The 18,345-nt window shown below is 32.3% G+C and overlaps 1 pseudogene across 1 annotated transcript in view; it reads right to left on the minus strand.

Moving 5' to 3' along the window:
- Positions 1-5,666: 5,666 nt before the first annotated feature.
- The window catches only part of LOC148598128 (NPC intracellular cholesterol transporter 1-like), a 35,716-nt pseudogene continuing 23,037 nt past the window's right edge, over positions 5,667-18,345 (minus strand). Inside the window, exons 10-16 of the transcript XR_015918708.1 lie at positions 14,663-14,790; positions 11,706-11,840; positions 10,543-10,631; positions 9,620-9,639; positions 8,978-9,104; positions 7,215-7,273; positions 5,667-6,418 (exon numbers count right to left, since the gene is read on the minus strand). The product of XR_015918708.1 is annotated as an NPC intracellular cholesterol transporter 1-like (transcript). The remainder of the gene's footprint in view (positions 6,419-7,214; positions 7,274-8,977; positions 9,105-9,619; positions 9,640-10,542; positions 10,632-11,705; positions 11,841-14,662; positions 14,791-18,345) is intronic.

Below are 18,345 nucleotides of genomic sequence, written 5' to 3' on the forward strand. Positions count from 1 at the left end.
AAAAGTTTTTTTCTAAATTTTTGTGAATAATGCTTTCAATTTGAAAGAAATGGACCTTAATTGGGCAAAAAATCAAATAATTTTTTAGGCGAGGGTGAAAAAATTGCATTGGGAGGGGATGATAATCTAGGATATTTTTTTCATTTTGGCCTAATATAAGGCTTTTTATAGATATGCAACATACTCATATAAAACGTCCAAATAAAAAACATTGCCTAACTACTAAGTCTTTTATTACAAGACTTTACACAAAGGAAGCTGCTTCACTTTTGTAAAAGCAAATTTAATTTTATGCTGATGAAAAAAATGTTTATCAAAATAAAAAAAATAACATTGATTTACAAGTCAATGTATGAACAAGGCAGGCATCGGATTACAGTAATTTATCAAAATGACTTCTGAATGCAATACATGTAGTTTATTGAAATGACTTCTGAGTGCAATAATTAATTAAAATAAGTTCTGAATGCAAAAATTCAATGAAATGACTAGTGAATGCACTAATTTAATAAAATGACTAATGAATGCCATTATTCAGAGAAATGACCTTAAAAAGTACAAATTTATAGAAACGAATGCAATAGTTCTATATTGTAATAACATCTAAATGTAAAATTGTATATCACAATAATTCCTGAATGCATCAATTAATTTCTAAAAATGACTAATATGTTATGCAATAGTTGTTTAACATAATGACTTAAAATGCAGTAATATTTGAATGTATGGCAATAATCAATGAATAAAGAGCTATACAAACAAAAAATCACAAAAACTCACAAAAAGACAAAATAAATACTGTATAGTAACATACATACAATGCTTTTGTAGAGAGGATATAGTCATACAACGAATTTGTTCTAGGAAAAATGAACATGTACACATAGACGTTTGAAGAAACAAATATAAATTTATATCGTTTTTGAGAAAATAAGCTTAAAAAACCTCTATTCAATTTCACTGAAAGTTCTAAGTGTAAAATTTGTCCTAGGTCATGATGGCATGCTCATGATATCTACATTTACAACTTTTTTGGAAATTGACTGCTGATACTAAAATCACAGTAAAAAAAAGGGAACATTATAAAAGTTAATACAACATACAAACTCACTATAACTACCATAAGAAAACAAATAAAATAAAGATTGTACATGTATTTCATATGTAGCAGTTATAATACAGTGAAACTTATCTGAACTGAACCCTGAATAATCTGAAAACCTCTCTTAACCTGATACCTTTTAAAAGTCAATTTACATCAATTTTAAAGTATTATGAACCTTAAGCTTGTAAACCGAACACCTGTTTAAGGAGGTAGACTCAGGGTAAGGGACATAACTCTTGAAATCAGTGATATGTTTGCATCATATTCAATATCATCAAAGACTATCAAGCTTTCATTTGAAATAGAATGAAATAAATCCAAGTCAATTTGATGCTTTGCTGATACTGATGTAAAATGCATTACACAAACATTCAAATGATTTGTAAGAGTTATGTCCTTTACCCTAGGATTTGGTTTTGACAAGTTACACTGTAGTTTTTTATCTCAGAGAAAAAAAGGGGGAGGGGTATTTCAATTCAAAAATCACCATCTTATGTTTTGTAGATTGTTACTTAGGGGACAACTATTTGATATTGAGACGGGGACAAGGCAGATTTCTTTGGATGAAAGTATTTACTTTCACCATGTAAAAGGTTAAAATATTTATTTTTCACATACATAAAATAAAATTATTTATTATTCCAATACTTAATGAACATCAAACCAAATCATTTATTTTTCACATACATCTATTCAAAATACATGTAATTCTTTTTCACATATATCAAATTAAGTTATTTATTTTAACATATAGTGTAATGTTTTGAACAGAGTGATTTAAAGGGATCAACATTTTTTTCTCTCCAAACTTCAAGATCAAAATATGTATTTTCAAATTGATCAAGGCAAAATATTTTAAAATTCTTCAAAGCAACCCCCACTCAAAATCAGATGAGTGTCCATTTAAGTATAAGTGTTTGTAAGAATCAGGCAAAATGGGAAAAATCAGAAACATTCATATCATAAACCCACCGATCCTACAATGTATTATCACTCAAGGATACTTTCTCTATTTGAAAATAACACTTTTTAATCAATGTATCCAGTCATTTTTTTTTTATAAGCCTTTCATGTCAAACAAGCTCAAAAGTGCAGAGAAATGCATGGTTTAAGCCCTCTACAAGCCCTAGAAAGGTGAGGTGGGCATTTTAAAAATAGGGGCTTCAAAAGGCATCATTATCAAGAAAAGGGTTAACAGGGACAGAGATCCTATATATTGAGCAAATCAATTCAAAATAACTTATATCTGTTCAACATTAGAGGGGAAACTCCCACAAATCAATGTAAAAATTTAGAATCATCCACATAGTGATAGGAATGTTTTCAAATGTTACTTATTATTTATTTTTCTAAAAGCTTGAGCAAGTTTCATTTTATTCTACATCCATCATTGCAGGCCTAATACATACACACATGAATGACCATGTTTACAGCAACCAAAAAATAAACTGGTTCACAATTACATACAGAATAACAGCAGCAAATATGACAGTGAACCCGATAGGGCAAGATGTGAAATTTCATCAGGACGTTAAAACCTGGCAATATTTGGTTTGTAGGCTACATCACAATTAATTTGTCTTAATAAATTGCTGATACTTTTAGTATCACAGCAGTTACCTGAGATAGAAAATATCACTCAATTAAAACGATGGAAAAAATTTCAGATAAATCAAGTTAACAAAAACATCAACATCAATGTCATATTCTCGTCGAAGGTGGGTCGTTGAAATTTATTTCAGGGTGTACATGCTCTTCTGTCTTTCTATAACTGCCATTTTGATATGCATGAGTATTGTTCGAAAGTGATTCATAATCTGGTGGATCATTCACAAGATTATTCCTCGATGACTGGATATTTGTGTCATCGATGGGGTCCTCATACTGTTTACTTGAGTCTTTTTTATATTTGTTCTTTTGCTGATGAGCATAAAGTTTAGCTTTATTTATAGATGGTCCTAAAAAGAGAAAGAGGAAGTAAAATAATTTTGGCGTTACACTCTTATACAAAAAATACATCATTACAGTGAAGTTGTGTAAAAAGTACCATTCTGTGTAAGTATCAGGCAATGAGTGGTAAATTTTTTTTCACAATTGTCTAAATTTTTTCTGAAGCATCTGACGTAGAAATATTTTTTGACTGCATATTTATTGTAAAAGTGAGGAAAATTTTCCTGCCATTTTTCCATAGTGCATTTCAGGTAAATCATGTGCCGCACCTTACATGCATTTTTGCACGATTCTTAGACAGAGAAATACTTTATTGGTTCCCTGCTCCAGAAGTTCCACACTCATCACAATGGTCTACCGTTAGTTGATTATCATATTTTACAATGACTAATGAACAATAATTGTGGTAGCGGTACTCCACTATCTAAAAATCTGGCAGAATGTGTACAAGGTGTGGCGCAAGAAGAAAAAAACACAGACATTTTATAGCATTATACAAGTACTTATACTTCATAACCTCCATAAATAACCATCAAAGTGTTTATAAAGTTTGTATTTTTAAGATATTGGATGGTTGAAATGCACTGGAAAAATAAGGCTAAAATTTTCCCCTACTTTTTCTGTATATAAGCAGTTAAAAAATATCTACATCACAGATACTTCATAAAATCTGAATTTTAAATAGCTTTTCATTTGTTTTCTAGATGTGCTGAATGTATTTCAGGCAAAAAAGACCTAATTAAGAAAAATGATGTGCCACCCACTGCCTGATTCTTACACAAAAAGGTACTTAACAGGTAGCACAGTGTCCTACATGAGGTAGAAACTGTTCATCCTTTTGGAGTACCTGAGTTCATCTCTATTTTTTTCTTATATTGTTTGTGCTGTATTTCTCTGTGTGTACTCAAAATTTTTTGCATCTCTTGTTATTTGTCTCTGTTTCAGTAAATGTGTTCTCAAAAGTAAGAAAAACCTATGGATTTCCCTTCTAATTGACATCCTCCCTTATTTTGGCACTTCAATATTTTTGCTTTTCTAATCATGCAAATTAAGGTTAGAATTGAATCTTCAGTTACACACATGCAAAACCATTTTTGAGGGCTTCTCTGTTCTCAGTTACATTTCAGTGTCATCATGCAATTGTCAGGATACAAAAAAGGCAGTACTACTGTAAATTTTAGGATTTACATTTTGCTCTGTTACTGGCGAATGTACTAGGGTGTCTGTATATCCCCACATCAGTTAAGGATTCAAATCCAGAGAATTTGAAATCAGGGGGTTCAAGGCTAAATACTAGTAATTTGCCCCAAATTATGCATTAAAGGAGGTAGACCTAGAGTATGGGACATAACTCTTACACATCATTGGAACATTTGTATTCACCATTTGCCGAAACTTGCTTGCAGAATATACAGGATACTATAGTTTGTTCAACAAGTCCATTGTAAAATGCTTTTTTCCAAATTTATTAAAAGTAGAAAAACTGTGAACAATGCTCACTAAATTGATAGCCCCATTCCGAGATCTGAATAAATGTACCTATTTGACTTCAAAATTGATTTAGAGCAAAATCTAAAAGAAGGATGCATACAATGAGAATATGTAATAAAGATTCTGTGAAAGTTTCCTTCCATTCCATTTAGTGGTGTGGGAGGAGTAATGCATAAGAGATGGGTACCCCACTGCTTAAGTAGGTAGACCTAGGCTAAGGGATAATAACTCATGAAATCAGTCATATGTTTGTGTTGTATTCAATTTCACCAAAGCCTCTCAAGCTTTCATTTGAAACAGAATAAAATGAATCCAAGTTAATAGATCACTACATAAGATTTACGTAAAATGCTGAATACAAACATTCCAATGATTTTTAATAGTTGTGTCCCTTACCCTAGGTCTACCTCCTTAATGGAAAAGGGTAAGGACAGACACTCCTATCACTATTTTGCAAGTGGGGGTATAATCGAGTCCTTTTAATTGTTCCATACACTCACGGCATGAAGGACCTCTGACAATACTCCATTCTACTTAATGTTCAGATAACCTTCTTAGAATCCTTGTTTATTTCCTTAAAATATTATTGTCATAATCATGAATGCTGAAATTTGATTGGCTGCTTAGAAAGGTCATTGGAACAGAAAGCAGAAGGAAGTGTTTTCAATTAACATTGGTGATTTACAACATACTCACCATAAAGAATGGTGATTTACAAAATACTAAACATAAATAATGGTGATTTATAACATACTCACCATAAATAACAGTGATTTATGACATCCTCACCATAAATAATAGTGATTTACAACATACTCACCACAAAAAATGGTGATTTACAACATACTCATCATAAAAAATGGTGATTTACAACATACTCACCATAACCAAATTGACAAGAGAAACAGCATTCAGTTCTATTCCCCACATCACCATAATTCCACAAATATCTATGATGATCATCAATACAACCACCACCACTAATGCTGCAGAAACTAGGTCAAATCCCAACAATATGAAGGTCACGATGAAAATCGCCACCAAACAAAGTCCAATATTCAGCATGGTATCATTGACCACTGTGATGTATTGTTCATAATACACATAAAAAATACTGAAATTAACAAGATTGAATGATTAATGGATTATTCATGTGTAATTACCATTCTGTGAAAGAATCAGGCAATGGGTGGCACATCATTTTTCTCAATTTGGTCTTTGTTGCCCCAAATATATTCACTACATCTGAAAACAACCATAAAGCTATTAAAATTTATCCTGAAGCATCTGTGACATAGATATTTTTTGGCTACTTAAATGAGGCAAAAGTGTGGGAAAATTTTCCCACCATTTTTCAATAGTGCATTTCAACTAATTTTGACCTATGGTAAGAACATCTTAAAAAGGCAAATTTTACAAACACTTTGATGGTCATTTCTAGAAGATATCAGGTATAAATACTTGTATAATGCAAAAAAAATCTGTTTTTTTTCTTCTCTTCATGTGCTGCACCTTATACACATTTTGCTCGACCCTTACACAGAAAAGTACTTAAAGTCCTAGAGCAGAAATTCAAGAACGTTGACTAATCAAACAGACCCTGCTTTTTACCAGTCTAAAACAATAAGCCAAGTATTTATTATGCACGCTCAAAGAAGAAACTGTCCATAGGAAAACAAACAAGAAACTGTAAAATTGTATTCATAATTTTTTTTTGTGCATATATGCAATTTAAAGTATGTGAAATTTATTGCAAATAGTATATAAGCATGGAGTTGGTAATATTGTCAGCAATCTTCCTGGCTTCATTCAGAGCTGTGATGTAGTCATTACTTGTCTTTAGAATGTTGTGGTATGTCATGAAATATGTTGCTGTAAAAACCAATGAATGTTATAAGTCTGATGTATACACAGCCAAATGTGGCAATTATATAATCTTCTGAAAATTCAAATATGATAGTCATATAATGTGAATATTGAGTTGCTTATACAAATGTATATGATCATCATATGTTTGTGAAAAAAATACAATTATCATGTAATAATCATAAATTATCATATCTTAACTAAAACATATGTTAACTGAAACATGTTAATCATATGTTAACTGAAACATATGTTAATCATATTGCATCAATCTACGGGGCGTAACCAGCCTTTTTGAAAAGGAGGGGTGCCAGCCGGGTATCCAAGTAAAAGGGGGTGCTAGGACATTATTTGCCATTTTTTTGTCACTTTTGCACATGAAAATGATAAATTTTCCAATAAAAAAGGGGGTACCAACCCAATGCACTCTCCCTCCTGGATCAACTACTGATCTGTTTGACAAGTACTTAATGTCTGTTGCCATGAAAAATATATCAAAGTAAAATTACAGGGAACCTCAAAATCAATCAGTGAATTCCTTATCAGTATAGTTTCATCTATGCCTTAGAATCTATTTGGGCAAATTGTGGAAACCAGTTTTAGACAGAAAGGTTGCTGAATTTTATAGTACCATCAACATTTTTCTGACTAGACCAATTAACCTTTAAATTAGTTCAGTTCAGTAATTCAAGTTTTAAAATGAAATATGAAATTGATATTAGATAATATCAAAAGTTAAAATGTTACAAATTAAGATTTTTCAGTAATTAAAAATTTCTGATTTTCTCTTCAAAATTGTTACCTCCAACATCTTTGTTATTCTTTACAAGATTAACACCACTTCCATAAGCTGCATGTCCTCTGTAAAAAATGGCAAAATTCATTTTATACTACAACCATTCTATCTGAGCAGTGAAATACATTGATTGTATATTAACAAGTGATATACAGTCACTAACTGAATATGACTTTCAGTCATGATTTCATGAAAAGGTAATTAGTTTTGAAGTTGCCAGGATGCCACCTGGTTTTTGTGCTTAAAATGTCATTTTTTATAAAACATTCTAATTTTTTTTGCAGCATTATAAGACTTGAAAACTTTGACATATGAATTTTTGGCTCAAACTGGTGAAAATGCTCTGCACAGCCTCTCATTTTCAAACAGTTCTAAGCCTCATCTGTATATCAGTTATATGTCAAGTTAGTGTACTGTTATTGTCAATATAAAATGAAACTTACAAAAGAAATTGAAAACTATGACATGTAGCTCAACTTAACAGGGGAGGATCCAGAAAAAAATGGAATTCAGGCTCATCATTTGCTTATTTTGCCCAAATTCTGCATGATATTAACAAAAACAAGTTTGAAAAGGGGGTTCCCAACTCAAAAACCCAATGCCTGAATCAGCTAAATCATATGAAATGTCCATCCCTGAATTTTGGCATTTAAGGTTCCACAACTTTCAAACATACAAAAGTGTTAATACATTGTAACAAAAGTGAAAAGGTTTCTTAACAATTTATGCTTTAACTTAATATTAGTCCCTGTAAGAATCTGGCAGTGGGTGAAACATGGTATGGAATAACTTACTTTTTTGACAATTTTAATTGACTACCATAATATTATCATGAGTGTCGAAGAATGCCTAGATTTAATGAGTGTGCGGATCTTGTTCTGCTCACAAGTTAAATCTCAATGTGTTCTTGGCATGAGTTATTATATTTTGGTTGTTCACCATAACCAATTGATTTCCTATTCATCTATAGTTGTTGCTATTTTCAAAATAAATTTTGAATTTTGTGAACAGCAGATTGATATTAGTGTTGCGTTGTTTTATGACGTTTTGGCGGGAGAAAGTCGGAGAGTGAAAATTATTTCACAGTGTGAAATATTGAAAAATTTATACAAGTACAGGTGGAAAATTCAGAAAATTGTTACTATCTATGTAATACAACATAGATTGTATCATTTTGGTAAACTGAGTTACAATTTCCATGAAATGCATTTAAATGAACATTTCAAGGGCAAATAGTTCTGTCAAAGAGTAACCAAGGGAACCCAAGCTATAGCAGCAACCATAATAATGCAAGCCAGGGACAAAGACCAGACACAGAAAACAGACATACATAACAAAGAACATAAAGTAACTAAAAACATACATACAAAGTAACAAAAGCAAATGATCAACTCAGACTCCACTAAAAACTGGGAGCAAGGACCAGCTGCACCGGTAGGGTAAGCATCCTCTGCTCTTCTAGAAACACCAACCGAGCTGCTCATAAAAAAGTCAAGTCCATAGTAGACGAAAGAGAAATGGAAATCTCAATTTTTTATAACATCTTAATGTAGGCTTTCCTACTATGAATCACATTTTGCATGATTCTTATCTGGAGTTCTACTTAAAGATTGCTTAGGTTTTCAGATTAGGTGATTTCATTCCACCCCAGGGTTTCTACTAAGTTTGGAACTATGAAAGAAATGGAGGCTTAATATAGCATAGCTAATTGAGTTTATAAGGAAATGCATTGACTAAAATTCAGAAAAAGGTAACTATTTTTGTCTTACCCTTTGGAACATTTGACTCCAGGGTTGTCTTTAAGGAACATTGGTAAATACTTCATAAAATCATCCACTGAAGGTCTACCATTGGCCATTCTGTTGACAGGACAACCACTACTTAAAGATTTATTTACTGAAAAGAAAATAACATTTTTATGAATACCCTCTGATAATTTAATCACAGATATCTATACATTGTGGCGTATTATACACTTATTGACTGGCTTTGAGGGTAATTGTCCCCAAGGTACTTACTACATTGTATTGTCCATAGCAATGCTGAGGACAGCATTTAGTACCTCGGGGACAATAAAACAGCCACTACCCTCACATCCAGTTAATATGTGTTTTATTACACTGAAAAACTAGGGAAGTGAACCTACATCCCTCAGACATTTTGTTGTCGTCTGCAGCTTTGGTATTTAACCTCCTACTATAAAAACTCCCACGTTCTCTCCCATGACGTCATTCAATTTAAACCAATGAAATATATGAGATAAAAAAAGTCCGGGAAATTTGATTGTGAAATTTACCGTAGAGGGAAAATAGTCCAAACAATATCACCAGGAGGGGAAATAGTTAACAAGATGACTTGAATGAATATATATATATATATATATAATTTGCTGGGTGAAACATACATCTTACATCTTACACAATTTATATGTCTGTTGGTTATTATATCCAATACAAATTTAAATTTCCTGGATTTGGGCAAGTATATTAAAAAGTCCTATTTCAGTGAATGACTCGATATAGTAAAGAGAGTTATTTGGTAACTGCAATAATACACACTGGAACAAAACAGCAAATGAGGAGGTAGAACTAGGGTAAGGGACACAACTCTTACAAATCATTAGAACGTTTTTATTCAGCATTTTACATCAATCTCATGTAAGTATCAAAGTAATTTGGACTGATTTTATTCCGTCTCAAATGAAAGCTTGATAGGCTTTGATGAAATCTAATATGATACAAACATAATACTGATTTCTACATTTATTTCCTTTACCCAAAGTCTACCTCCTTAAAAAGTAAAAGCAAAGTTTCAACTGACAATAAAATGATATTTTTAGAATATAAAACATCATAAAACATGGCTCCTTTTCAAAACAATTTGAATCAAAATCTTATATATGATGTTCACACGGCAATTAAGATTCTGTGAAAGTTACATTATACATTCCATTCAGTTGTATAGGTGGAGATAAGAGAAAGAAAAATTGCCTTTTAAAAAAGATTTGACAGTGAATTTTCAAGATTAACTTTTTGAATGAATCGCCTAGTTCATCTGACAAAAGAAAAAAGCTGCTAAAACATGCTTTCAATGAGGTGACACAGGTAAAAACATAAAGTTGCAGGCGTTGTTGTGAATGGCATACCCCATTTGACAGGAAGTTGATATCAGACAGCAACTAAAATTGCTTTTAACATATCAATCCTTCCATTGGGAACTAAGATAGTTGTGATCAAATTAGGATGGACAGAATGATGGAATGAATGATGGACAGATAAGGTAAGTCCAGTATACAATCCACTTGTTTATTGGGGTATGACAGCCAAAACCTTACATCAGCATCGACAGCTTCTGATCTAATCCAATCCCTATTTTATGTAATAATGCGATGCTGGCACAGAAATGGTACACAAAGATGATAACCTACAAAAATAAATCATAATAAAAGAACGTTTGAAAGTTGAAAACTTACTTTTAAATGTTATCACTTGAATTCACAAACATGGTTGAGTTAATACATTTTCAGGTGCTTTTACAACTCATAATGTTCACTACACAGAAGTCATTTCATAAATCAATGACCTAAGGTCTAAGATAAGTTCAAAAAACAAGGGCAAATTACTGGAACTAAGGATTCATCTAAAAAATAAGCAAGTCCAGGCTTCCAGGCCTATCAATTTTCTACTTCAATTTTCTTTTTGTTTTGGATACCACATTTCAAACCAATGTGAAAATTCCTAGACTTCAATTTTCAAGAAAATTTTACGCAAGTTTTGTAAAACTTAAGACAACAAGAGTTCATGGAGATGAAACATCAAAATGACAAAAGTGGTTATAAAAAAAATTAAGACAATTGCTTTCATTTTCACAGACAATAGTGTTTATAAAAAAATCAGAGTTGGATTATCTCCCTTAGTATGTAGCTCATAGGTAGAACCATACTTTTTTTACTACACTTGGTTTTCATGACATTATTTGAGAAATAGTTGGTTGATCTTTAGAATGAATCTCTATGAAATAGTATGACAAGGTGCCATACCACCCAAGAAAGACTGAGATTGATTAAGACTTGGGGGTTACGACTTGAACTTTGTAGGAAATAAGGGCCAAAGAGTGAAAGTGAATGAATCTCATATTAATTAATTTTACTACAAGGTGCCATACCACGAAAGGAGACTAGGATAGATTTTTGGGTTTGTTAAGTAAGAATAAGGGAGACACAAGAAGTTTGGGATTGATTTTGCAGGTTTTGACTGGCATCATTTAGGAATAAGGGTAAAAAAGTAACCACTTCAGTTCTGGTCAAATTCATACTTTGTGTCAAGTGTCTCATTGCCTAACAGCAGACAGATTGGAATGAATAATTATACATTTCATCATATAGATATAAAAAGCAACTTAATCACAAAAATAAAAATATGAAGCCTGTTTTGAGGTGTATCACATTTTACAGACTTTGCATGATTCTTACAAAGACTGCTACTTAAATGAACTTACAACAATGGGTCTAACCACCACATTGGTGATGAATGGTGCGTAGAAGGTCTTCGTCAGATAAAATAACCATCCTTCCTGTTTCTCCAGTTTACTACTGGATAGTTTTGCACAGCAAATCACATCAAATTGGGAATCCTGAAGAGAAAAAAAATCATGACTACCAAAATACTGATGACGTAAATATTGCAAATTTCTGTATGCAAAACATGTGCTTTGGTACAGCAGATCAAATCCACAAAAATTTATCACTTTGTTGTGTCTTAATTTTGACATGAGCTTTGGCACAGCAGATTATATGTATCATTCATGTGTCTTAATTTAGTCGTGGCAATATTATTTTCAATTCCAATATTTTTTTCTCAGCTCAGAAATAAACAAATACATTCTCATTCAAGCAGTAAAATTGGATCATTTAAGGACAGTTTCATACCTGTTAACCTAGTCAAACCTACTCCTGCAATCCATCATAAAATTGCTGGAGATTTTGCATGACAACATTACCCACATATTTTGCAGGAGATTTTGCATGACGACATTATCGACATATTTTGTTAAGTGATAAATTAAATATAACAGAGGATTTTAAATAACGTTCAATTAGGGGAGGTTTTTATAGGAGGAATTCTTGAAACTGGGAGATTGATGCTTCCCGCACGGGAGACTTTTTTTTTTGCGGGTCAAAAGGTAAAATAACGGGAGATTCCTGTAAAAAACAGGAGGGCTAACACCTATGCAGTTTTCAGCAAAATAGTGAGATGTGACCCGTGGTGCTACATTGTATTCTCTACGCCAAAATAAATAAAGAAGAGCATGCCATTCCACTAGTTCTTATCCAACAAAATCAAATGTTCTCATCAGAGCTTATTGTGTTGCAATATTTAGATATTCCAACTTCAAACTACTTATACAACGAAAACATTGACTCTAATCTTGATTCAAGAGTCAAATACTCTGGTATTGCCCCCTACTTCACAGATAAAAATTGGCAGTTGCCCAGTAGCCCATGGTATTATATTTTGATCTGGGCTACCAATCCTTCGGGTAAAATTTAGTTGAACTTATATAAAATATGAAACAAGAATGTTATCTGGGCTACCAGCTTGTATTTCTTAATTTTTACCCCCTACTTATATATAATATAACAAGAATAGGTATGGTGTATATGTCAACAACATATGAGAGACAACAACCCCATTGGGATGGAAACGTCAGTGAAACTGTCTTGCTACAGAGTAGATATTCCTGGAAATTTTTCACTACAGGTAAACCTTAATCACTGACAGACTTGATTCAACAAGTAAATACTGTTCCCCAATTAAAAACACAACTGTCTTGCTGCAAGAAAGATATTCCTAGAACATGGGTAAATTTTTGATAATTAAAAAGTTTTAATTCTATATTTTTTACAACCTCTCTTTGAAGTTTGTTATTAGAGACCTAGTGAACATGTTCCTGATTGGTCACACCAGGTTAATTTTTTACCTGGTTAATTTACAGAATATTTATTCACTTTCGGTTGATATTGCACAATTAGACATGTGACTGCCAAGGCCGCAGTCCAGCTAAACCACAGTTTATGTAGGCGTTTGGAGACAAACAAATCAGGGAGTTACGATTTTATTCGTACATAAACGTACTGGTGAAAAGCTACAAAAGAAATACAGTTTCAATGTAACAACAGTCAAATAAAGAAGTACATAAAATAATCATATCAAATAAATCAAGAATGTGTGTCTGTGCGTGTGATGACTAACATAAATATCCAGTGTATGTTTCAAGTTCAAGCTCAAAAAATACAAACTAAAAATAAAAAAATACACAATGCATCTGTTGTATGAAAGTTGGAAAAGTTTCTCATAAGAAATTATTTTTACGATTCACAAATAGCACATCGTGATGCACGTCACTTTAACTGTAACAAGTTATTTATTCGATTTACAAATTACACACCGTGTACACTGTAGTTAAATCAATGTTCATACGGTTATCGAACTTCTCAAACGTGGCGATTAGATAATGTAGATAATACTTTTGTAAAAATACATAATACATATAAGAAATAAGAACTTACATCGTGGCATCAGATGATTTTTTAAGCAGAATATCAAAGGTGTTTAACAGCAGGAACTTCCATCGTAACTCTAAATTACAGAATCAAATCTGGATTATTTTCTGGTTAAAAGAAATATTTCATACAAGTGGCATAACAAGACACATATAAATTTACCCAGCCTCCCATCCTTTATGTATACAGCACTAATTTAACTGTTATACAACTATCATTTTATAAGCAGTTTGCTAAAAGTATTTAAGTCTTTTGCAGAATGTGTTTTGTGTCACAAGGATGTGAATGGCTTTAGGACTATTAATTTGTTTGAATTATGAACTTTTTACATAAATGAAACTGAATACAATTACAACAACTTATGAATATATATAATTTTTTGGCAAAATATTATTATCAATTATTTTGCGTTTTGTCTTATTCTTGCCTTAAGATTTATTTGAGGTTATGCCTCATACTATTCCGATTGTGTAGAGTTATATTGACATGTAAGATGAAAAAAGGACAGATTGAATTCTTAATACAAAGAGCCTAATAACACTTACTCAAACCTGATTCAGAAAAGCAGAGGACGCTTACCCTACAGGTGCACCTGGTCCATGCTCCCAGTTTTTAGTGGAGTCCGAGTTGCTCATTTGCTTTTGTTATTTTGTATGTATGATTTTAGTTACTTTATGTTCTTTGTTGTGTATGTCTGTTTTTATTATGTCTGGTCTTTGTCCATGGATTACGTTCTTTTGATTACCACTATAACCTTGGTTCTCTTGATTACTCTTTAATACAAAGAGCCTAATAAAACTTACTCAAACTTGATTCCGGTTAAATACTGCTCCCTAATTACAAACAATATTGTTTTGCTAGAGTAGCAATATGCAAGGGAGCTAATCCTCACCTCTTGTCTTTTAGCATCTAATGTCATCAAACCAATAAATATAGTGATCTGTAGAAGGAAGTCAAACAGAACAGCAAGGGCAGCACAAAGGGAGAAAACTCTCACAGCAGGCATGTCAGTCAGAGCACCTGAAAATTATTTAAAAATCAAACATAAATATTGAATTTTTACTACAGCTATGTTTTTTTAACACAGTTTTCCATGCCCAGAGTTCTGAAATTTAAGGAAATACCTTTGGCTATGAGGAAACGTCACAACATCACTTTTGGCCAATCAGGATTTATAGAAAATGATGCTCAATCACACAACAAATAATCAGTGTATTAATTTTTTATATCACAAGTTCATATCACATCATTCTTGTTGATATCTAGCTGTACAAGAAGATAAAACAACCAGATCATAAAGAAAGGCAGAAGACAGGTCTTCGGTGAATGGTGATAAATTCTTACACCCAACGTCTGTCTTTGACTGGCCATTGAAAAGACAAATATATAATTTTGTGAAATGGGTATCACAATACACCTTTAACATATAAAAACAAAATTCAAAAACACACAAGTTTAAGGCAACATCCATTTGATTTTCTTGGGGGGGAAGGAGCTATGCAGTAGTGAGATAGATTGTTTTCAATAGCTGATGAAAATTTCAAAAAAAGTCATAAGGTCATTAAGTGCTATATGAATAGAATTGTATGCTAACATCTAATTAAAAATGACTCAATTTTTGGGGGTATTAGTATTTAGAAGCAAATATATAGTATAACAAGTGGAAATGAAAAATGGAGAATACAATTTTTTGGACATTGCTGAGGACAAATTATTTTTTTTCTAAAAAATTTGGAAACAAACAATTTTTTTCAAAATATACATTGACTCTGCCTCCTCCCACCCTTCAAGAATCAAATTGTTGCTGCCAAAAGGGATTGTAGAATAGATTTCTTTGCCAAAGAGCTATAGGTACCCAAAAAGTCACAAGGATTGTGTATAATAAAAAAAATCGTCTGAATATAGCTGAAATATTGCTGCTCGGACGTTAAACCCCAACAAACAAACAAACGTATTATAAAACAATCCTCATACTACAGAATGTTATGTAAAAAATGTGGTCAAATTGCAGATATCATGAACCAAGTCTAGAATGTTTTGAGGGTGAAGTATGATGTCAGCTACGTTATTCTACAAACTCTAACATATTCTGACCCTCAGAAATTACCTTAATAGATATCTTCCGGACCAACTGTTAATATAACAGAAAGAGCAGTATATAAACATCATCGATCACAACACTTTCACCGTTATGGTGAAGCAATCAACCAGAATCGGCTAATTACATATAACTTTGTTCAATTAATCAGTAATTGTTATTCCTTTAGAACTTAATATAATCTAAATCAACCACAGAGTAATCAAATTTTGAATATATTGAATAGAATTGCATACTGAACGTTTTAAAATTTTTGTTCCGCCTGTAAGGGTCGATAACTACTGGGTGCAAAAAATCAAAACATATACAAATCTGTCATTGTTAAATATCAATAAGTTAATTAACACGTGCATAATATGACAGTCATTAGAGATATTTAAAAGGCTTCATAATCAAAAGATCAATTATCAAAAGTGAAAACTAATATCTAAACTTCAAAGGTGCAGTGACACATTTAATTATTGTCAGGTTGTTAAAAACTTGAGGTGTTTTATAAGATTAAACCACAGTGTCATGAATACTCATGTTAGCATAAGGAAAAAAATTAATTTACTACGATCCATTTCATAATCATATCATGGAATTTAAACCCAAGGGTACGCATGTATGGGTATATCAACTTTGAAACTAGAAGGCCTGTTTGTCACAGGAGCCCCCATGTTATTTGTTAGTAGTGATTTTTTTAGTAAATCAAATGTGTCTGTAAGACAATAATGATGCCCCCACTTGCTAGATTTGCCGAATTAAAAACATGTTTATTTTTGTATGAAGACATGGTTTGCAGATTCAGAAAGATTATGTACTGTTGGTTGATGCAGTAAATATTTGGTATGTTAGGCTAAGCACTGCAAAAATACTTGCGATGAGAAAAAGAGGACTGATGGATGGACTGACGGACACATAAAAATGTTAATACCCCAATAATAAATTCCTAACTTTGTTGTTTGGGGTATATTGCTGACAAAAATTACAAAGTCCAACTATCATCCAGTTCCATAATATTCCACAAAAATCAAGATCCTATGAGCTTGCACACCATATTTATGTGTAGAAACATCCTGCAAAAATTTTTTTTAGATATAGTTTAAAAACTACAGGAGGAGATAACCAGCAAACCATATAGCGCTATTTCTGATGAAAACTATCACCAATTTCCGTAATATTTCACAAAAATTAAAATCCTTTGGCCCTGCACACCTTCATCATGTGTAGAAATATCCTGTAAAATATTTTAAATGTTGTTCAAAACCTGTAAGAGGAGATAGCCGGACAAGCCATGATCATGTGTAATCCAGATGGACTGAGACAGACGGACGGACAGACAGGGGTAAATTAATATGCCCCCAACTGTTTGTCAGTAGAACATATTTTAAAATATAAATAAAATGTTAATACTCCCATGGAAGAGCTATGAACACTGAACATTATATGCAAGTACACCCTAAGTCTGTCTTTCACTGGCAACCGAGGAGACATAAAATATGATTCAGTGAAATGGTATCACACTACACCATTACCATATAAAAAACAAAATTCAAAAACACACAAGGTAAATAAAGGCAGAGAATCAAATGGTTGGTGCCTAAGAAAGGCTATTAAAAGGTTCCTGCCAATCAGGACAAGTGAAAAGGTGCAAAAAAATGGTACAACTAATTTGATTGGCTCCCAACTGTCCCCCTATACACATATAACAAAAGCATGCAACAAAATACACAATTAACACACCATAAAGCTCAATTCAACTCAATGTCTAAAGACCAATAAAAAAATAGGAACAACATATACAAACTAAGTACTTTACCAGGGGTATATATACATTGATAAACTCTAAACTCTTCTACCCCCATTACATAAAAATACTTTTTAAGCACCAATTTGTTTATGGGGTGGTATAAAAAGAAGGTGTGGTCAAATGTGCAACTCAATACTTGGTTCAAATATACTCTTAAGTTTTGTAATTACCCACCACATCCAATCTCCTCCTCTCCCCTCCCCTCCCCTAACATTTTACAAACTTTAACATTTATGAGCAGGGGGAGAGATGGAAAGCTGTAAGATTACATTACCTCGGTTTGGGGTATTGAGGTGCTCCGGACCACGTAATACTATATGATCTGAAATGTATATATATGGCATGTATCATGCCACACACAGCTAATGAGGTGCATTAGGATTTTAATTTTAGCAAATACATCTAAACAGACAATATATACTATTCCATGACTTCCAAAATTAATCCTTGTACTTTTCTGATCACTATTGCTACCATGTTTTAAAAATTTTTCAAAACAAAGAGCTATAATTGTATATTTTATTTTATGCCATTTCCTTATTGTTTTCATTGTCACGTTCGATAATCGAATATGATGATCAGTAACATTTGTTTAAAAAAGGCGGAACAATTAAGTTTTGATTTCACGATTTAAAGGTAGACACCTTTATCTCTAATATCATAAAAACAAGAGATACTATCACTA

The sequence above is a fragment of the Perna viridis genome, chromosome 14, assembly GCF_037379345.1.
Source record: "Perna viridis isolate PV_CMFRI_1.1 ecotype Kerala chromosome 14, ASM3737934v1, whole genome shotgun sequence".
In the NCBI taxonomy this organism is placed as follows: Eukaryota; Metazoa; Mollusca; class Bivalvia; order Mytilida; family Mytilidae; genus Perna; species Perna viridis.